The sequence below is a fragment of the Eptatretus burgeri genome, chromosome 7, assembly GCF_056783735.1.
Source record: "Eptatretus burgeri isolate ZD-2024b chromosome 7, Ebu_testis_v1, whole genome shotgun sequence".
Lineage (NCBI taxonomy): Eukaryota > Metazoa > Chordata > Myxini > Myxiniformes > Myxinidae > Eptatretus > Eptatretus burgeri.
The window spans coordinates 28,458,411-28,482,317 of record NC_140967.1 but is presented as its reverse complement, the minus strand read 5'-3'; positions in this window follow the sequence as shown (position 1 = coordinate 28,482,317).

Genomic DNA, 23,907 nt, shown 5'->3' with positions numbered 1-23,907 from the left:
GAGACGTACGCCGCCGAGGCGTGCCACAACGCCGAGAAGGGCGCCGCCGAGGCGAGTGACGACACCGAGACGGATGCCGCCTTGGCATGCCACAACGCTGAGACGGGCGCCGCTGAGGCGGGTGACGACACCGAGACGGACGCCGCCTAGGCATGCCACAACGCCGAGACGGACGCCGCCGAGGTGGGTGACGACACCGAGACGGACGCCGCCTTGGCATGCCACAACGCCGAGACGGGCGCCGCCAAGGAGGGCGACGACACCGAGACGTACGCCGCCGAGGCGTGCCACAGCGCCGAGAAGGGCGCCGCCGAGGCGGTGACGACACCGAGACGTACGCCGCCGAGGCGTTCCACAACGCCGAGACGGGCGCCGCCGAGGCGGGCGTCGACACCGAGACGGACGCCGCCGAGGCATGCCACAACGCCGAGACGGGCGCCGCCGAGGCGGGTGACGACACCGAGACGGATGCCGCCTTGGCGTGCCACAACGCCGAGACGGGCGCCGCCGAGGAGGGCGACGACACCGAGACGTACGCCGCCGAGGCGTTCCACAATGCCCAGACGGGCGCCGCCGAGGCGGGCGTCGACACCGAGACGGACGCCGCCGAGGCGTGCCACAACGCCGAGATGGGCGCCGCCGAGGCGGGTGACGACACCGAGACGGATGCCGCCTTGGCGTGCCACAACGCCGAGAAGGGCGCCGCCGAGGCAGGCGACGACACTGAGACGTACGCCGCCGAGGCGTGCCACAACGCCGAGAAGGGCGCCGCCGAGGCGGGTGACGACACCGAGACGGATGCCACCTTGGCATGCCACAATGCCGAGACAGACGCCGCCGAGGCGGGTGACGACACAGAGACGGATGCCGCCTTGGCATGCCACAATGCTGAGATGGGCGCCGCCGAGGCGGGTGACGACACCGAGACGGAGGCCGCCTAGGCATGCCACAACGCCGAGACGGACGCCGCCGAGGAGTGCGACGACACCGAGACGGACGCCGCCGAGGCGTGCCACAACGCCGAGACGGACAACGCCGAGGAATGCCACAACGCCGAGATGGGCGCCGCCGAGGCGGGCGACAACACCAAGACGGGCGCCGCCGAGGCGGGCGTCGACACCGAGACGGACGCCGCCGAGGCGTGCCACAACGCCGAGACGGGCGCCGCCGAGGCGGGTGACGACACCGAGACGGATGCCGCCTTGGCGTGCCACAACGCCGAGACGGGCGCCGCCGAGGAGGGCGACGACACCGAGACGTACGCCGCCGAGGCGTGCCACAATGCCCAGACGGGCTCCGCCGAGGCGGGCGTCGACACCGAGACGGACGCCGCCGAGGCGTGCCACAACGCCGAGACGGGCGCCGCCGAGGCGGGTGACGACACCGAGACGGATGCCGCCTTGGCGTGCCACAACGCCGAGAAGGGCGCCGCCGAGGCGGGCGACGACACTGAGACGTACGCCGCCGAGGCGTGCCACAACGCCGAGAAGGGCGCCGCCGAGGCGGGTGACGACACCGAGACGGAGGCCGCCTTGGCATGCCACAACGCTGAGACGGGCGCCGCCGAGGCGGGTGACGACACCGAGACGGACGCCGCCGAGGCATGCCACAACGCCGAGACGGACGCCGCCGAGGCGGGTGACGACACAGACGGATGCCGCCTTGGCATGCCACAATGCTGAGACGGGCGCCGCCGAGGCGGGTGACGACACCGAGACGGACGCCGCCTAGGCATGCCACAACGCCGAGACGGACGCCGCCGAGGAGTGCAACGACACCGAGACGGACGCCGCCGAGGCGTGCCACAACGCCGAGACGGACAACGCCGAGAAATGCCACAACGCCGATATGGGCGCCGCCGAGGCGGGCGACAACACCAAGACGGACTCCGCAGAGGGGTGCCACAACGCCGTGACGGACACCGCCGAGGAGGACGACGATACCAAGACGGACGCCGCCGAGGCGTGCCACAATGCCGAGACGGGCGCCACCCAGGCGGGTGACGACACCGAGACGGAAGCCGCCTTGGCATGCCACAACGCCGTGACGGACGCCGCCCAGGCGGGTGACGACACCGAGACGTACACCGCCGAGGCGTGCCACAATGCCGAGACGGGCGCCGCCGAGGCGGGTGACGACACCGAGACGTACGCTGCCGAGGCGTGCCACACCGCTGAGACGGGCGCCGCCGAGGCGGGTGACGACACCGAGACGGATTCCGCCTTGGCGTGTCACAAGGCCGAGACGGACACCGCCGAGGCGGGTGACGACACCGAGACGGACGCCGCCTCGGCATGCCACAACGCCGAGACGGGCGCCGCCGAGGAGGGCGACGACACCGAGACGTACGCCGCCGAGGGGTGCCACAACGCCGAGACGGGAGCCGCCGAGGCGGGTGACGACACCGAGACGGACACCGCCGAGGAGTGGCACAACGCAGAGACGGGCGCCGCCGAGGCAGGTGACGATGCCGAGACGGACGCCGCCGAGCCGTGCCACAACGCCGAGACGGACGCCGCCGAGGTGGGCGACGACACCGAGACGGACGCCGCCGAGGTGTGCCACAACGCCGAGACGGACGCCGCCGAGGAGTGCCGCAAAGCCGAGACGGGCGCCGCCGAGGCGGGTGACAACGCCGAGACGGACACCGCCGAGGAGTGCAACAACGCCGAGACGGACGCCGCCGAGGCGTGCCACAACGCCGAGACGGGCGCCGCCGAGGCGGGTGACGACACCGAGACGGACGCCGCCGAGGTGTGCCACAACGCCGAGACGGACACCGCCGAGGCGGGCTACGACACCGAGACAGACGCCGCAGAGGAATGCCGCAACGCCGAGACGGGCGCCGCCGAGGCGGGTGACGACACCAAGACGGACGCCGCTGAGGCGTGCCACAATGCCGAGACGGGCCCCGCCCAGGCGGGTGACAACACCGAGATGGAAGCCGCCTTGGCGTGCCACAACGCCGTGACGGGCGCCGCCGAGTCGGGCGACGACACCGAGACGGACGCCGCCGAGGCGTGGCACAACGCCGAGACGGGCGCCGCCGAGGCGGGTGACGACACCGAGACGGATGCCGCCTTGGCGTGCCACAACGCCGAGACGGGCGCCGCCGAGGCGGGTGACGACACCGAGACGGATGCCGCGAGGCGTGCCACAACGCCGATACGGACAACGCCGAGGCGGACGACGACACCAAGACGGACGTCGCCGAGGCGTGCCACAATGCCGAGACGGGCGCCGCCGAGGCGGGCGACAACACCAAGACGGACGCCACCGAGGCGTGCCACTACGCCGAGACGGACGCCGCCGAGGCGGGTGACGACACCGAGACGGATGCCGCCTTGGCATGCCACAACTCTGAGACGGGCGCCGCCGAGGCGGGTGACGACACCGAGACGGACGCCGCGTTCGGCATGCCACAACGCCGAGACGGGCGCCGCCAAGGAAGGCGACGACACCGAGACGTACGCCGCCGAGGCGGGCGACGACACCGAGATGGACGCCGCCGAGGAGTGCCACAATGCCGAGACGGACACCGCCGAGGCGGGCTACGACACCGAGACAGACAACGCCGAGGAATGCCACAACGCCGAGATGGGCGCCGCCGAGGCGGGCGACAACACCAAGACGGACGCCGCCGAGGCGTGCCACTACGCCGAGACGGACGCCGCCGAGGCGGGTTACGACACCGAGACGGATGCCGCCTTGGCATGTCACAACGCCGAGACGGGCGCCGCCGAGGCGGGTGACGACACCGAGACGGACTCCGCCTTCGGCATGCCACAACGCCGAGACGGGCGCCGCCAAGGAAGGTGACGACACCGAGACGTACGCCGCCGAGGCGTGCCACAACGCCGAGACGGGCGCCGCCGAGGCGGGTGACGACACCGAGACGGACGCTGCCGAGGCATGCAACAACGCTGAGACGGGCGCCGCCGAGGCGGGCGACGACATAGAGACGAATGCCGCCGAGGAGTGCCACAACGCCGAGACGGGTGCCGCCGAGGCGGTGACGATACCGAGACGGACACCTCCGAGGAGTGCCACAACGCCGAGACGGACTCCGCCGAGGCGGGTGACGATGCCGACACGGACGCCGCCGAGGCGTGCCACAACACCAAGACGGAAACCGCCGAGGCGGGCGACAACACCGAGACGGACGCCGCCGAGGCGTGCCACATCGCCGAGACGGGCGCCGCCGAGGCGGGTGACGACACCGAGACTGACGCGCCGAGGTGTGCCACAACGCCGAGACGGACACCACCGAGGCGTGCCACAACGCCGAGACGGACACCGCCGAGGCGTGCCACAACGCCGAGACGGACACCACCGAGGCGTGCCACAACGCCGAGACGGGCGACGACATCGAGACGGACGCTGCCGAGGAGTGCCACAACGCCGAGACGGACACCGCCGAGTCGGGCTATGACACCGAGACGGACGCCGCAGAGGAATGCCGCAACGCCGAGACGGGCGCCGCCGAGGCGGGTGACGACACCGAGAAGGACTTCGCCGAGGTGTGCCACAACGCCGAGACGGACACCACCGAGGCGTGCCACAACGCCGTGACGGACACCGCCGAGGCGGACGACGATACCAAGACGGACGCCGCCGAGGCGTGCCACAATGCCGAGACGGGCGCCGCCCAGGCGGGTGACGACACCGAGACGGAAGCCGCCTTGGCGTGCCACAACGCCGTGACGGACGCCGCCCAGGCGGGTGACGACACCGAGACGTATGCCGCCGAGGCGTGCCAAAACGCCGAGACGGGCGCCGCCGAGGCGGGTGACGACACCGAGACGGACGCTGCCGAGGCGTGCCACAACGCTGAGACGGGCGCCGCCGAGGTGGGTGACGACACCGAGACGGATTCCGCCTTGGCGTGCCACAAGGCCGAGACGGACACCGCCGAGGCGGGTGACGACACCGAGACGGACGCCGCCTAGGCATGCCACAACGCCGAGACGGGCGCCGCCGAGGAGGGCGACGACACCGAGGCGTGCCACAACGCCGAGACGGGCTACGCCGAGGCGGGTGACGACACCGAGACGGACACCGTCGAGGAGTTGCACAACGCAGAGACGGGCGCCGCCGAGGCAGGTGACGATGCCGAGACGGACGCCGCCGAGCCGTGCCACAACGCCGAGACGGACGCCGCCGAGGCGGGCGACGACACCGAGACGGACGCCGCCGAGGTGTGCCACAACGCTGAGACGGGCGCCGCCGAGGTGGGCGACGACACCGAGACGGACGCCGCCGAGGAGTGCCGCAAAGCCGAGACGGGCGCCGCCGAGGCGGGTGACAACACCGAGACGGACACCGCCGAGGAGTGCTACAACGCCGAGACGGACGCCGCCGAGGCGTGCCACAACGCCGAGACGGGCGCCGCCGAGGCGGGTGACGACACCGAGACGGACGACGCCGAGTTGTGCCACAACGCCGAGACGGGCCCCGCCCAGGCGGGTGACGACACCGAGATGGAAGCCGCCTTGGCGTGCCACAACGCCGTGACGGGCGCCGCCGAGTCGGGCGACGACACCAAGACGGACGCCGCCGAGGCGTGCCACAACGCCGAGACGGGTGCCGCCGAGGCGGGTGACGACACCGAGACGGATGCCGCCTTGGCGTGCCACAACGCCGAGATGGGCGCCGCCGAGGCGGGTGACGACACCGAGACGGATGCCGCCGAGGCGTGCCACAACGCCGATACGGACAACGCCGAGGCGGATGACGACACCAAGACGGACGCCGCCGAGGCGTGCCACAATGCCGAGACGGGCGCCGCGCAGGCGGGTGACGACACCGAAACGGAAGCCGCCTTGGCGTGCCACAACTCCGTGACGGGCGCCGCCGAGTCGGGCGACGACACCGAGACGGACGCCGCCGAGGTGTGCCACAACGCCGAGACGGGCACCGCCGAGGCGGGTGACGACACCGAGACGGATGCCTCCTTGGCGTGCCACAACGCCGAGACGGGCGCCGCCGAGGCGGGTGACGATACAGAGACGGATGCCGCCTTGGCGTCCCACAACGCCGAGGCGGGCGTCGATACCGAGACGGACGCCGCCGAGGCGTGCCACAATGCCCAGACGGGCGCCGCCAAGGCAGGCGTCGACACCGAGACGGACGCCACCGAGGCGTGCCACAACGCCGAGATGGGCGCCGCCGAGGCGGGCGACAACACCAAGACGGACGCCGCCGAGGCGTGCCACTACGCCGAGACGGACGCCGCCGAGGCGGTGACGACACCGAGACGGATGCCGCCTTGGCATGCCACAACGCTGAGACGGGCGCCGCCGAGGCGGGTGACGACACCGAGACGGACGCCGCGTTCGGCATGCCACAACGCCGAGACGGGCGCCACCAAGGAAGGCGACGACACCGAGACGGATGCCGCCTTGGCGTGCCACAACGTCGAGACGGATACCGCCGAGGCGGGCGACGACACCGAGATGGACGCCGCCGATGAGTGCCACAACGCCGAGACGGACACCGCCGAGGCGGGCTACGACACCGAGACGGAAGCCGCCGAGGAATGCCGCAACGCCGAGACGGGCGCCGCCGAGGCGGGTGACAACACCGAGACGGACACCGCCGAGGAGTGCGACAACGCCGAGACGGGTGACGATGCCGACATGGACGCCGCCGAGGCGTGCCACAACGCCGATACGGACGGCGCCGAGGCGGGCGACGACACCGAGACGGACGCCGCTGAGGCGTTCGACAATGCCGAGACGGGCGCCGCCCAGGCGGGTGACGACACCGAGACAGAAGCCGCCTTGGCGTGCCACAACGCCGTGACGGGCGCCGCCGAGTCAGGCGACGACACCGAGACGGACGCCGCCGAGGCGTGCCACAACGCCGAGACGGACACCGCCGAGGCGGGCGACGACACCGAGACGGACGCCGCCGACGAGTGCCACAACGCCGAGACGGACACCGCCGAGGCATGCCACAACGCCGAGACGGACGCCGCCGAGGCGGACGACGATACCAAGACAGACGCCGCCGAGGCGTGCCACAATTCCGAGACGGGCGCCGCCCAGGCGGGTGACGACACCGAGACGGAAGCCGTCTTGGCATGCCACAACGCCGTGACGGACGCCGCCCAGGCGGGTGACGGCACCGAAACGGATGCCGCCTTGGCGTGCCACAACGCCGAGAAGGGCGCCGCCGAGGCGGGCGTCGACACCGAGACGGACGCCGCCGAGGGGTTCCACAACGCCGAGATGGGCGCCGCCGAGGCGGGCGACGACACTGAGACGTACGCCGCCGAGGCGTGCCACAACGCCGAGAAGGGCGCCGCCGAGGCGAGTGACGACACCGAGACGGATGCCGCCTTGGCATGCCACAACGCTGAGACGGGCGCCGCCGAGGCGGGTGACGACACCGAGACTGACGCCGCCAGGCATGCCACAACGCCGAGACGGACCCCGCCGAGGTGGGTGACGACACCGAGATGGACGCCGCCTTGGCATGCCACAACGCCGAGACGGGCGCCGCCAAGGAGGGCGACGACACTGAGACGTACGCCGCCGAGGCGTGCCACAGCGCCGAGAAGGGCGCCGCCGAGGCGGGTGACGACACCGAGACGGACGCCGCCTTGGCATGCCACAACGCCGAGACGGGCGCCGCCGAGGAGGGGCGACGACACCGAGACGTACGCCGCCGAGGCGTTCCACAACGCCGAGACGGGCGCCGCCGAGGCGGGTGACGACACCGAGACGGATGCCGCCTTGGCGTGCCACAACGCCGAGATGGGCGCCGCCGAGGAGGGCGACGACACCGAGACGTACGCCGCCGAGGCGTTCCACAACGCCGAGACGGGCGCCGCCGAGGCGGGCGTCGACACCGAGACGGACGCCGCCGAGGCGTGCCACTTAGCCGAGATGGGCGCCGCCGAGGCGGGTGACGACACCGAGACGGATGCCGCCTTGGCGTGCCACAACGCCGAGACGGGCGCCGCCGAGGAGGGCGACGACACCGAGACGAACGCCGCCGAGGCGTTCCACAATGCCCAGACGGGCGCCGCCGAGGCGGGCGTCAACACCGAGACGGACGCCGCCGAGGCGTGCCACAACGCCGAGATGGGCGCCGCCGAGGCGGGTGACGACACTGAGACGGATGCCGCCTTGGCGTGCCACAACGCCGAGAAGGGCGCCGCCGAGGCAGGCGACGACACTGAGACGGATGCCGCCGAGGCGTGCCACAACGCCGATACGGACAACGCCGAGGCGGATGACGACACCAAGACGGACGCCGCCGAGGCGTGCCACAATGCCGAGACGGGCGCCGCCCAGGCGGGTGACGACACCGAAACGGAAGCCGCCTTGGCGTGCCACAACTCCGTGACGGGCGCCGCCGAGTCGGGCGACGACACCGAGACGGACGCCGCCGAGGTGTGCCACAACGCCGAGACGGGCACCGCCGAGGCGGGTGACGACACCGAGACGGATGCCTCCTTGGCGTGCCACAACGCCGAGACGGGCGCCGCCGAGGCGGGTGACGATACAGAGACGGATGCCGCCTTGGCGTCCCACAACGCCGAGGCGGGCGTCGATACCGAGACGGACGCCGCCGAGGCGTGCCACAATGCCCAGACGGGCGCCGCCAAGGCAGGCGTCGACACCGAGACGGACGCCACCGAGGCGTGCCACAACGCCGAGATGGGCGCCGCCGAGGCGGGCGACAACACCAAGACGGACGCCGCCGAGGCGTGCCACTACGCCGAGACGGACGCCGCCGAGGCGGTGACGACACCGAGACGGATGCCGCCTTGGCATGCCACAACGCTGAGACGGGCGCCGCCGAGGCGGGTGACGACACCGAGACGGACGCCGCGTTCGGCATGCCACAACGCCGAGACGGATACCGCCGAGGCGGGCGACGACACCGAGATGGACGCCGCCGAGGAGTGCCACAACGCCGAGACGGACAACGCCGAGGCGGGCTACGACACCGAGACGGACGCCGCCGAGGAATGCCGCAACGCCGAGACGGGCGCCGCCGAGGCGGGTGACAACACCGAGACGGACACCGCCGAGGAGTGCGACAACGCCGAGGAGTGCGACAACGCCGAGGAGTGCGACAACGCCGAGACGGGTGACGATGCCGACATGGACGCCGCCGAGGCGTGCCACAACGCCGATACGGACGGCGCCGAGGCGGGCGACGACACCGAGACGGACGCCGCTGAGGCGTTCGACAATGCCGAGACGGGCGCCGCCCAGGCGGGTGACGACACCGAGACAGAAGCCGCCTTGGCGTGCCACAACGCCGTGACGGGCGCCGCCGAGTCAGGCGACGACACCGAGACGGACGCCGCCGAGGCGTGCCACAACGCCGAGACGGACACCGCCGAGGCGGGCGACGACACCGAGACGGACGCCGCCGAGGAGTGCCACAACGCCGAGACGGACACCGCCGAGGCATGCCACAACGCCGAGACGGACGCCGCCGAGGCGGACGACGATACCAAGACAGACGCCGCCGAGGCGTGCCACAATTCCGAGACGGGCGCCGCCCAGGCGGGTGACGACACCGAGATGGAAGCCGTCTTGGCATGCCACAACGCCGTGACGGACGCCGCCCAGGCGGGTGACGACACCGAGACGTACGCCGCCGAGGCGTGCCACAACGCCGAGACGGGCGCCGCCGAGGCGGGTGACGACACCGAGACGTACGTTGCCGAGGCGTGCCACAACGCTGAGACGGGCGCCGCCGAGGCGGGTGACGACACCGAGACGGACACCGCCGAGGAGTGGCACAACGCAGAGACGGGCGCCGCCAAGGAGTGCCACAACGCCGAGACGGACGCCGCCGAGGAGTGCCACAACGCCGAGACAGGCGCCGCCGAGGCGGGTGACGCCGCCGAGGCGGGTGACGACACCGAGACGGACACCGCCGAGGCGTGCCACAATGCCGAGACGGACACCGCCGAGGCGGGTGACGACACCGAGACGGACACCGCCGAGGCATGCCACAACGCCGAGATGCGCACCGCGGAGGCGGGTGACGATGCCGAGACGGACGCCGCCGAGGCGTGCCACAACGCTGAGACGGACTCCGCCGAGGCGGGCGACGACACCGAGACGGACGCCGCCGAGGCGTGCCACAACGCCGACACGGGCACCGCCGAGGCGGGTGACGAAACCGAGAGGGATGCCGCCGAGGCGTGCCACAACGCCGAGATGGGTGCCGCCGAGGCGGGTGACGCCGCCGAGACGGACACCACCGAGGCATGCCACAACGCCGAGACGGGCGCCGCGGAGGAGGGCGAACACGCCGAGACGAAAGCCGCCGAGGAGTGCCACAACGTGGTGAAGGACACCGCCGAGGTGGGCGACGACACCGAGACGGATGCCGCCGAGGAGTGCCACAACGCCGAGACGGACACCGCTGAGGCGGGTGACGATGCCGACACGGACGCCGCCGAGGCGTGCCACAATGCCGAGACGGACACCGCCGAGGCGGGCGACGACACCGAGACGGACGCCGCCGAAGCGTGCCACAACACCGAGACGGGCACCGCCGAGGCGGGTGACTACACCGAGATGGACACCGCCGAGGCATGCCACAACGCCGAGACGGGCGCCGCCGAGGCGTGCCACAACGCCGAGACGTATCCCGCCTTGGCGTGCCACATCGCCGTGACGGGCGCCGCCGAGGCGGGTGACGACACCGAGATGGACACCGCCGAGGAGTGCCACAACGCCGAGACGGGCGCCGCCGAGGAGGGCGACGACGCCGAGACGAAAGCTGCCGAGGCGTGCCACAACGCCGAGACGGGCGCCGCCGAGGCGGGTGACGACACCGAGACGGACGCTGCCGAGGCATGCAACAACGCTGAGACGGGCGCCGCCGAGGCGGGCGACGACATAGAGACGTACGCCACCGAGGCGTGCCACAACGCAGAGACGGGCGCCGCCGAGGCGGGTGACGACACCGAGACGGACGCCGCCTAGGCATGCCACAACGCCGAGACGGGCGCCGCCGAGGAGGGCGACGACATAGAGACGAATGCCGCCGAGGAGTGCCACAACGCCGAGACGGGTGCCGCCGAGGCGGTGACGATACCGAGACGGACACCTCCGAGGAGTGCCACAACGCCGAGACGGACTCCGCCGAGGCGGGTGACGATGCCGACACGGACGCCGCCGAGGCGTGCCACAACACCAAGACGGAAACCGCCGAGGCGGGCGACAACACCGAGACGGACGCCGCCGAGGCGTGCCACATCGCCGAGACGGGCGCCGCCGAGGCGGGTGACGACACCGAGACTGACGCGCCGAGGTGTGCCACAACGCCGAGACGGACACCACCGAGGCGTGCCACAACGCCGAGACGGACACCGCCGAGGCGTGCCACAACGCCGAGACGGACACCACCGAGGCGTGCCACAACGCCGAGACGGGCGACGACATCGAGACGGACGCTGCCGAGGAGTGCCACAACGCCGAGACGGACACCGCCGAGTCGGGCTATGACACCGAGACGGACGCCGCAGAGGAATGCCGCAACGCCGAGACGGGCGCCGCCGAGGCGGGTGACGACACCGAGAAGGACTTCGCCGAGGTGTGCCACAACGCCGAGACGGACACCACCGAGGCGTGCCACAACGCCGTGACGGACACCGCCGAGGCGGACGACGATACCAAGACGGACGCCGCCGAGGCGTGCCACAATGCCGAGACGGGCGCCGCCCAGGCGGGTGACGACACCGAGACGGAAGCCGCCTTGGCGTGCCACAACGCCGTGACGGACGCCGCCCAGGCGGGTGACGACACCGAGACGTATGCCGCCGAGGCGTGCCAAAACGCCGAGACGGGCGCCGCCGAGGCGGGTGACGACACCGAGACGGACGCTGCCGAGGCGTGCCACAACGCTGAGACGGGCGCCGCCGAGGCGGGTGACGACACCGAGACGGATTCCGCCTTGGCGTGCCACAAGGCCGAGACGGACACCGCCGAGGCGGGTGACGACACCGAGACGGACGCCGCCTAGGCATGCCACAACGCCGAGACGGGCGCCGCCGAGGAGGGCGACGACACCGAGGCGTGCCACAACGCCGAGACGGGCTACGCCGAGGCGGGTGACGACACCGAGACGGACACCGTCGAGGAGTTGCACAACGCAGAGACGGGCGCCGCCGAGGCAGGTGACGATGCCGAGACGGACGCCGCCGAGCCGTGCCACAACGCCGAGACGGACGCCGCCGAGGCGGGCGACGACACCGAGACGGACGCCGCCGAGGTGTGCCACAACGCCGAGACGGGCGCCGCCGAGGTGGGCGACGACACCGAGACGGACGCCGCCGAGGAGTGCCGCAAAGCCGAGACGGGCGCCGCCGAGGCGGGTGACAACACCGAGACGGACACCGCCGAGGAGTGCTACAACGCCGAGACGGACGCCGCCGAGGCGTGCCACAACGCCGAGACGGGCGCCGCCGAGGCGGGTGACGACACCGAGACGGACGACGCCGAGTTGTGCCACAACGCCGAGACGGGCCCCGCCCAGGCGGGTGACGACACCGAGATGGAAGCCGCCTTGGCGTGCCACAACGCCGTGACGGGCGCCGCCGAGTCGGGCGACGACACCAAGACGGACGCCGCCGAGGCGTGCCACAACGCCGAGACGGGTGCCGCCGAGGCGGGTGACGACACCGAGACGGATGCCGCCTTGGCGTGCCACAACGCCGAGATGGGCGCCGCCGAGGCGGGTGACAACACCGAGACGGATGCCGCCGAGGCGTGCCACAACGCCGATACGGACAACGCCGAGGCGGATGACGACACCAAGACGGACGCCGCCGAGGCGTGCCACAATGCCGAGACGGGCGCCGCCCAGGCGGGTGACGACACCGAAACGGAAGCCGCCTTGGCGTGCCACAACTCCGTGACGGGCGCCGCCGAGTCGGGCGACGACACCGAGACGGACGCCGCCGAGGTGTGCCACAACGCCGAGACGGGCACCGCCGAGGCGGGTGACGACACCGAGACGGATGCCTCCTTGGCGTGCCACAACGCCGAGACGGGCGCCGCCGAGGCGGGTGACGATACAGAGACGGATGCCGCCTTGGCGTCCCACAACGCCGAGGCGGGCGTCGATACCGAGACGGACGCCGCCGAGGCATGCCACAATGCCCAGACGGGCGCCGCCAAGGCAGGCGTCGACACCGAGACGGACGCCACCGAGGCGTGCCACAACGCCGAGATGGGCGCCGCCGAGGCGGGCGACAACACCAAGACGGACGCCGCCGAGGCGTGCCACTACGCCGAGACGGACGCCGCCGAGGCGTGCCACTACGCCGAGACGGACGCCGCCGAGGCGGTGACGACACCGAGACGGATGCCGCCTTGGCATGCCACAACGCTGAGACGGGCGCCGCCGAGGCGGGTGACGACACCGAGACGGACGCCGCGTTCGGCATGCCACAACGCCGAGACGGGCGCCACCAAGGAAGGCGACGACACCGAGACGGATGCCGCCTTGGCGTGCCACAACGTCGAGACGGATACCGCCGAGGCGGGCGACGACACCGAGATGGACGCCGCCGAGGAGTGCCACAACGCCGAGACGGACACCGCCGAGGCGGGCTACGACACCGAGACGGAAGCCGCCGAGGAATGCCGCAACGCCGAGACGGGCGCCGCCGAGGCGGGTGACAACACCGAGACGGACACCGCCGAGGAGTGCGACAACGCCGAGACGGGTGACGATGCCGACATGGACGCCGCCGAGGCGTGCCACAACGCCGATACGGACGGCGCCGAGGCGGGCGACGACACCGAGACGGACGCCTCTGAGGCGTTCGACAATGCCGAGACGGGCGCCGCCCAGGCGGGTGACGACACCGAAACAGAAGCCGCCTTGGCGTGCCACAACGCCGTGACGGGCGCCGCCGAGTCAGGCGACGACACCGAGACGGACGCCGCCGAGGCGTGCCACAACGCCGAGACGGACACCGCCGAGGCGGGCGACGACACCGAGACGGACGCCGCCGAGGAGTGCCACAACGCCGAGACGGACACCGCCGAGGCATGCCACAACGCCGAGACGGACGCCGCCGAGGCGGACGACGATACCAAGACAGACGCCGCCGAGGCGTGCCACAATTCCGAGACGGGCGCCGCCCAGGCGGGTGACGACACCGAGACGGAAGCCGTCTTGGCATGCCACAACGCCGTGACGGACGCCGCCCAGGCGGGTGACGGCACCGAAACGGATGCCGCCTTGGCGTGCCACAACGCCGAGAAGGGCGCCGCCGAGGCGGGCGTCGACACCGAGACGGACGCCGCCGAGGGGTTCCACAACGCCGAGATGGGCGCCGCCGAGGCGGGCGACGACACTGAGACGTACGCCGCCGAGGCGTGCCACAACGCCGAGAAGGGCGCCGCCGAGGCGAGTGACGACACCGAGACGGATGCCGCCTTGGCATGCCACAACGCTGAGACGGGCGCCGCCGAGGCGGGTGACGACACCGAGACTGACGCCGCCTAGGCATGCCACAACGCCGAGACGGACCCCGCCGAGGTGGGTGACGACACCGAGATGGACGCCGCCTTGGCATGCCACAACGCCGAGACGGGCGCCGCCAAGGAGGGCGACGACACTGAGACGTACGCCGCCGAGGCGTGCCACAGCGCCGAGAAGGGCGCCGCCGAGGCGGGTGACGACACAGAGACGGACGCCGCCTTGGCATGCCACAACGCCGAGACGGGCGCCGCCGAGGAGGGGCGACGACACCGAGACGTACGCCGCCGAGGCGTTCCACAACGCCGAGACGGGCGCCGCCGAGGCGGGTGACGACACCGAGACGGATGCCGCCTTGGCGTGCCACAACGCCGAGACGGGCGCCGCCGAGGAGGGCGACGACACCGAGACGTACGCCGCCGAGGCGTTCCACAACGCCGAGACGGGCGCCGCCGAGGCGGGCGTCGACACCGAGACGGACGCCGCCGAGGCGTGCCACTTAGCCGAGACGGGCGCCGCCGAGGCGGGTGACGACACCGAGACGGATGCCGCCTTGGCGTGCCACAACGCCGAGACGGGCGCCGCCGAGGAGGGCGACGACACCGAGACGAACGCCGCCGAGGCGTTCCACAATGCCCAGACGGGCGCCGCCGAGGCGGGCGTCAACACCGAGACGGACGCCGCCGAGGCGTGCCACAACGCCGAGATGGGCGCCGCCGAGGCGGGTGACGACACTGAGACGGATGCCGCCTTGGCGTGCCACAACGCCGAGAAGGGCGCCGCCGAGGCAGGCGACGACACTGAGACGGATGCCGCCGAGGCGTGCCACAACGCCGATACGGACAACGCCGAGGCGGATGACGACACCAAGACGGACGCCGCCGAGGCGTGCCACAATGCCGAGACGGGCGCCGCCCAGGCGGGTGACGACACCGAAACGGAAGCCGCCTTGGCGTGCCACAACTCCGTGACGGGCGCCGCCGAGTCGGGCGACGACACCGAGACGGACGCCGCCGAGGTGTGCCACAACGCCGAGACGGGCACCGCCGAGGCGGGTGACGACACCGAGACGGATGCCTCCTTGGCGTGCCACAACGCCGAGACGGGCGCCGCCGAGGCGGGTGACGATACAGAGACGGATGCCGCCTTGGCGTCCCACAACGCCGAGGCGGGCGTCGATACCGAGACGGACGCCGCCGAGGCGTGCCACAATGCCCAGACGGGCGCCGCCAAGGCAGGCGTCGACACCGAGACGGACGCCACCGAGGCGTGCCACAACGCCGAGATGGGCGCCGCCGAGGCGGGCGACAACACCAAGACGGACGCCGCCGAGGCGTGCCACTACGCCGAGACGGACGCCGCCGAGGCGGTGACGACACCGAGACGGATGCCGCCTTGGCATGCCACAACGCTGAGACGGGCGCCGCCGAGGCGGGTGACGACACCGAGACGGACGCCGCGTTCGGCATGCCACAACGCCGAGACGGATACCGCCGAGGCGGGCGACGACACCGAGATGGACGCCGCCGAGGAGTGCCACAACGCCGAGACGGACAACGCCGAGGCGGGCTACGACACCGAGACGGACGCCGCCGAGGAATGCCGCAACGCCGAGACGGGCGCCGCCGAGGCGGGTGACAACACCGAGACGGACACCGCCGAGGAGTGCGACAACGCCGAGGAGTGCGACAACGCCGAGACGGGTGACGATGCCGACATGGACGCCGCCGAGGCGTGCCACAACGCCGATACGGACGGCGCCGAGGCGGGCGACGACACCGAGACGGACGCCGCTGAGGCGTTCGACAATGCCGAGACGGGCGCCGCCCAGGCGGGTGACGACACCGAGACAGAAGCCGCCTTGGCGTGCCACAACGCCGTGACGGGCGCCGTCGAGTCAGGCGACGACACCGAGACGGACGCCGCCGAGGCGTGCCACAACGCCGAGACGGACACCGCCGAGGCGGGCGACGACACCGAGACGGACGCCGCCGAGGAGTGCCACAACGCCGAGACGGACACCGCCGAGGCATGCCACAACGCCGAGACGGACGCCGCCGAGGAGGACGACGATACCAAGACAGACGCCGCCGAGGCGTGCCACAATTCCGAGACGGGCGCCGCCCAGGCGGGTGACGACACCGAGACGGAAGCCGTCTTGGCATGCCACAACGCCGTGACGGACGCCGCCCAGGCGGGTGACGACACCGAGACGTACGCCGCCGAGGCGTGCCACAACGCCGAGACGGGCGCCGCCGAGGCGGGTGACGACACCGAGACGTACGTTGCCGAGGCGTGCCACAACGCTGAGACGGGCGCCGCCGAGGCGGGTGACGACACCGAGACGGACACCGCCGAGGAGTGGCACAACGCAGAGACGGGCGCCGCCAAGGAGTGCCACAACGCCGAGACGGACGCCGCCGAGGAGTGCCACAACGCCGAGACAGGCGCCGCCGAGGCGGGTGACGACACCGAGACGGACACCGCCGAGGCGTGCCACAATGCCGAGACGGACACCGCCGAGGCGGGTGACGACACCGAGACGGACACCGCCGAGGCATGCCACAACGCCGAGATGCGCACCGCGGAGGCGGGTGACGATGCCGAGACGGACGCCGCCGAGGCGTGCCACAACGCTGAGACGGACTCCGCCGAGGCGGGCGACGACACCGAGACGGACGCCGCCGAGGCGTGCCACAACGCCGACACGGGCACCGCCGAGGCGGGTGACGAAACCGAGAGGGATGCCGCCGAGGCGTGCCACAACGCCGAGATGGGTGCCGCCGAGGCGGGTGACGCCGCCGAGACGGACACCACCGAGGCATGCCACAACGCCGAGACGGGCGCCGCGGAGGAGGGCGAACACGCCGAGACGAAAGCCGCCGAGGAGTGCCACAACGTGGTGAAGGACACCGCCGAGGTGGGCGACGACACCGAGACGGATGCCGCCGAGGAGTGCCACAACGCCGAGACGGACACCGCTGAGGCGGGTGACGATGCCGACACGGACGCCGCCTTGGCGTGCCACAACGTCGAGACGGGCGCCGCCGAGGAGGGCGACGACACCGAGACGTACGCCGCCGAGGCGTGCCACAATGCCCAGACGGGCGCCGCCGAGGCAGGCGTCGACACCGAGACGGACGCCGCCGAGGCGTGCCACAACGCCGAGACGGGCGCCGCCGAGGCGGGTGACGACACCGAGACGGATGCCGCCTTGGCGTGCCACAACGCCGAGAAGGGCGCCGCCGAGGCGGGCGACGACACTGAGACGTACGCCGCCGAGGCGTGCCACAACGCCGAGAAGGGCGCCGCCGAAGCGGGTGACGACACCGAGACGGAGGCCGCCTTGGCATGCCACAACGCTGAGACGGGCGCCGCCGAGGCGGGTGACGACACCGAGACGGACGCCGCCGAGGCATGCCACAACGCCGAGACGGACGCCGCCGAGGCGGGTGACGACACAGAGACGGATGCCGCCTTGGCATTTCACAATGTTGAGACGGGCGCCGCCGAGGCGGGTGACGACACCGAGACGGACGCCGCCTAGGCATGCCACAACGCCGAGACGGACGCCGCCGAGGAGTGCAACGACACCGAGACGGACGCCGCCGAGGCGTGCCACAACGCCGAGACGGACAACGCCGAGGCGGGCGTCGACACCGAGACGGACGCCGCCGAGGCGTGCCACAACGCCGAGACGGGCGCCGCCGAGGCGGGTGACGACACCGAGACGGATGCCGCCTTGGCGTGCCACAACGCCGAGACGGGCGCCGCCGAGGAGGGCGACGACACCGAGACGAACGCCGCCGAGGCGTTCCACAATGCCCAGACGGGCGCCGCCGAGGCGGGCGTCGACACCGAGACGGACGCCGCCGAGGCGTGCCACAACGCCGAGATGGGCGCCGCCGAGGCGGGTGACGACACTGAGACGGATGCCGCCTTGGCGTGCCACAACGCCGAGAAGGGCGCCGCCGAGGCAGGCGACGACACTGAGACGTACGCCGCCGAGGCGTGCCACAACGCCGAGAAGGGCGCCGCCGAGGCGGGTGACGACACCGAGACGGATGCCGCCTTGGCATGCCACAACGCTGAGACGGCGCCGCCGAGGCGGGTGACGACACCGAGACGGACGCCGCCGAGGCATGCCACAACGCCGAGATGGGCGCCGCCAAGGAAGGCGACGACACCGAGACGTACGCCACCGAGGCGTGCCACAACGCAGAGACGGGCGCCGCCGAGGCGGGTGACGACACCGAGACGGACGCCGCCTAGGCATGCCACAACGCCGAGACGGACGCCGCCGAGGCGGGTGACGACACAGAGACGGATGCCGCCTTGGCATGCCACAATGCTGAGATGGGCGCCGCCGAGGCGGGTGACGACACCGAGACGGACGCCGCCTAGGCATGCCACAACGCCGAGACGGGCGACGACACCGAGACGGACGCCGCCGAGGTGTGCCACAACGCCGAGACGGACACCACCGAGGAGTGCTACAACGCAGAGACGGACGCCGCCGAGGCGTGCCACAACGCCGAGACGGGCGCCGCCGAGGCGGGTGACGACACCGAGACGGACGCCGCCGAGGTGTGCCACAACGCCGAGACGGACACCACCGGGGCGTGCCACAACGCCGAGACAGGCGCCGCCGAGGCGGGTGACAACACCGAGACGGACACCGCCGAGGATTGCTACAACGCCGAGACGGACGCCGCCGAGGCGTGCCACAACGCCGAGACGGGCGGCGCCGAGGGGGGTGACGACACCGAGACGGACGCCGCCGAGGTGTGCCACAACGCCGAGACGGACACCACCGAGGCGTGCCACAACGCCGAGACGGACCCCGCCGAGGCGGGTGACGACACCGAGACGGACGCAGCCTTCGGCATGCCACAACGCCGAGATGGGCGCCGCCAAGGAAGGCGACGACACCGAGACGTACGCCACCGAGGCGTGCCACAACGCCGAGACGGGCGCCGCCGAGGCGGGTGACGATACCGAGACGGACGCTGCCGAGGCGTGCCACAACGCCGAGACGGGCGCCGCCGAGGCGGGTGACGATACCGAGACGTACGCCGCCGAGGCGTGCCACAACGCAGAGACGGGCGCCGCCGAGGCGGGTGACGACACCGAGACGGACACCGCCGAGCCGTGCCACAACGCCGAGACGGACGCCGCCGAGGTGGGCGACGACACCGAGACGGACGCCGCCGAGGCGTGCCACAACGCCGAGACGGGCGCCGCCGAGGAGTGCCGCAAAGCCGAGACGGGCGCAGCCGAGGCGGGTGACAACACCGAGACGGACACCGCCGAGGAGTGCTACAACGCCGAGACGGACGCCGCCGAGGCGGGTGACAACACCGAGACGGACACCGCCGAGGCGGGTGACGACACCGAGACGGACGCCGCCGAGGTGTGCCACAACGCCGAGACGGACACCACCGAGGAGTGCTACAACGCAGAGACGGACGCCGCCGAGGCGTCCCACAACGCCGAGACGGGCGCCGCCGAGGCGGGTGACGACACCGAGACGGGCGCCGCCGAGGCGGGTGACAACACCGAGACGGACACCGCCGAGGAGTGCTACAACGCCGAGACGGACGCCGCCGAGGCGGGTGACAACACCGAGACGGACACCGCCGAGGATTGCTACAACGCCGAGACGGACGCCGCCGAGGCGTGCCACAACGCCGAGACGGGCGCCGCCGAGGCGGGTGACGACACCGAGACGGATGCCGCCTTGGCATGCCACAACGCTGAGACGGGCGCCGCCGAGGCGGGTGACGACACCGAGACGGACGCAGCCTTCGGCATGCCACAACGCCGAGATGGGCGCCGCCAAGGAAGGCGACGACACCGAGACGTACGCCGCCGAGGCGTGCCACAACGCCGAGACGGGCGCCGCCGAGGCGGGTGACGATACCGAGACGGACGCTGCCGAGGCGTGCCACAACGCTGAGACGGGCGCCGCCGAGGCGGGTGACGATACCGAGACGGATTCCGCCTTGGCGTGCCACAAGGCCGAGACGGACACCGCCGAGGCGGGTGACGACACCGAGACGGACGCCGCCTAGGCATGCCACAAGGCCGAGACGGGCGCCGCAGAGGAGGGCGACGACACCGAGACGTACGCCGCCGAGGCGTGCCACAACGCAGAGACGGGCGCCGCCGAGGCGGGTGACGACACCGAGACGGACACCGCCGAGGAGTGGCACAACGCAGAGACGGGCGCCGCCGAGGCGGGTGACGATGCCGAGACGGACGCCGCCGAGCCCTGCCACAACGCCGAGACGGACGCCGCCGAGGCGGGCGACGACACAGAGACGGACGCCGCCGAGGTGTGCCACAACGCCGAGACGGGCGCCGCCGAGGTGGGCTACGACACCGAGACGGACGCCGCCGAGGAGTGCCGCAAAGCCGAGACGGGCGCCGCCGAGGGGGGTGACAACACCGAGACGGACACCGCCGAGGAGTGCGACAACGCCGAGACGGACGCCGCCGAGGCGGGTGACGACACCGAGACGGACGCTGCCGAGGCGTGCCACAACGCTGAGACGGGCGCCGCCGAGGCGGGTGACGATACCGAGACGGATTCCGCCTTGGCGTGCCACAAGGCCGAGACGGACGCCGCCTAGGCATGCCACAACGCCGAGACGGGCGCCGCAGAGGAGGGCGACGACACCGAGACGTACGCCGCCGAGGCGTGCCACAACGCAGAGACGGGCGCCGCCGAGGCGGGTGACGACACCGAGACGGACACCGCCGAGGAGTGGCACAACGCAGAGACGGGCGCCGCCGAGGCGGGTGACGACACCGAGACGGACGCCGCCGAGGAGTGCCACAACGCCGAGGCGGGCTTCGACACCGAGACGGACAACGCCGAGGAATGCCGCAACGCCGAGACGGGCGCCGCCGAGGCGGGTGACGACACCGAGACGGACACCGCCGAGGAGTGCTACAACGCCGAGACGGGCGCCGCCGAGGCGGGTGACGATGCCGACATGGACGCCGCCGAGGCGTGCCACTACGCCGAGACGGACGCCGCCGAGGCGGGTGACGACACAGAGACGGATGCCGCCTTGGCATGCCACAACGCTGAGACGGGCGCCGCCGAGGCGGGTGACGACACCGAGACGGACGCCGCCTTCGGCATGCCACAACGCTGAGACGGGCGCCGCCGAGGCGGGTGACGACACCGAGACGGACGCCGCCTTCGGCATGCCACAACGCCGAGACGGGCGCCGCCAAGGAAGGCGACGACAACGAGACGTACGCCGCCGAGACGGGCGCCGCCGAGGCAGGTGACGACACCGAGACGGACGCTGCCGAGGCGTGCCACAACGCTGAGATGGGCGCCGCCGAGGCGGGTGACGATACCGAGACGGATTCCGCCTTGGCGTGCCACAAGGCCGAGACGGGCGCCGCCGAGGAGTGCCGCAAAGCCGAGACGGGCGCCGCCGAGGCGGGTGACAACACCGAGACGGACACCGCCGAGGAGTGCTACAACGCCGAGACGGACGCCGCCTTCGGCATGCCAACGCTGAGACGGGCGCCGCCGAGGCGGGTGACGACACCGAGACGGACGCCGCCTTCGGCATGCCACAACGCCGAGACGGGCGCCGCCAAGGAAGGCGACGACAACGAGACGTACGCCGCCGAGGCAGGTCACGACACCGAGACGGACGCTGCCGAGGCGTGCCACAACGCTGAGATGGGCGCCGCCGAGGCGGGTGACGATACCGAGACGGATTCCGCCTTGGCGTGCCACAAGGCCGAGACGGACACCGCCGAGGCGGGTGACGACACCGAGACGGACGCCGCCTAGGCATGCCACAACGCCGAGACGGGCGCCGCCGAGGAGGGCGACGACACCGAGACGTATGCCGCCGAGGCGTGCAACAACGCAGAGACGGGCGCCGCCGAGGCGGGTGACGACACCGAGACGGACACCGCCGAGGAGTGGCACAACGCAGAGACGGGCGCCGCCGAGGCGGGTGACGACACCGAGACGGACGCCGCCTTCGGCATGCCACAACGCTGAGACGGGCGCCGCCGAGGCGGGTGACGACACCGAGACGGACGCCGCCTTCGGCATGCCACAACGCCGAGACGGGCGCCGCCAAGGAAGGCGACGACAACGAGACGTACGCCGCCGAGACGGGCGCCGCCGAGGCAGGTGACGACACCGAGACGGACGCCGCCTTCGGCATGCCACAACGCTGAGACGGGCGCCGCCGAGGCGGGTGACGACACCGAGACGGACGCCGCCTTCGGCATGCCACAACGCCGAGACGGGCGCCGCCAAGGAAGGCGACGACAACGAGACGTACGCCGCCGAGACGGGCGCCGCCGAGGCGGGTGACAACACCGAGACGGACACCGCCGAGGAGTGCTACAACGCCGAGACGGACGCCGCCTTCGGCATGCCACAACGCTGAGACGGGCGCCGCCGAGGCGGGTGACGATACCGAGACGGATTCCGCCTTGGCGTGCCACAACGCTGAGATGGGCGCCGCCGAGGCGGGTGACGATACCGAGACGGACGCCGCCGGCATGCCACAACGCCGAGACGGGCGCCGCCGAGGCGGGTGACGACACCGAGACGGACGCTGCCGAGGCGTGCCACAACGCTGAGATGGGCTCCGCCGAGGCGGGTGACGATACCGAGACGGATTCCGCCTTGGCGTGCCACAACGCTGAGATGGGCGCCGCCGAGGCGGGTGACGACACCGACACGTACGCCGCCGAGGCGTGCCACAACGCAGAGACGGGCGCCGCCGAGGCGGGTGACGACACCGAGACGGACACCGCCGAGGAGTGGCACAACGCAGAGACGGGCGCCGCCGAGGCGGGTGACGACACCGAGACGGACGCCGCCGAGGAGTGCCACAACGCCGAGGCGGGCTTCGACACCGAGACGGACAACGCCGAGGAATGCCGCAACGCCGAGACGGGCGCCGCCGAGGCGGGTGACGACACCGAGACGGACACCGCCGAGGAGTGCTACAACGCCGAGACGGGCGCCGCCGAGGCGGGTGACGATGCCGACATGGACGCCGCCGAGGCGTGCCACTACGCCGAGACGGACGCCGCCGAGGCGGGTGACGACACCGAGACGGGCGCCGCCTTCGGCATGCCACAACGCTGAGACGGGCGCCGCCGAGGCGGGTGACGACACCGAGACGGACGCCGCCTTCGGCATGCCACAACGCTGAGACGGGCGCCGCCGAGGCGGGTGACGACACCGAGACGGACGCCGCCTTCGGCATGCCACAACGCCGAGACGGGCGCCGCCAAGGAAGGCGACGACAACGAGACGTACGCCGCCGAGACGGGCGCCGCCGAGGCAGGTGACGACACCGAGACGGACGCTGCCGAGGCGTGCCACAACGCTGAGATGGGCGCCGCCGAGGCGGGTGACGATACCGAGAC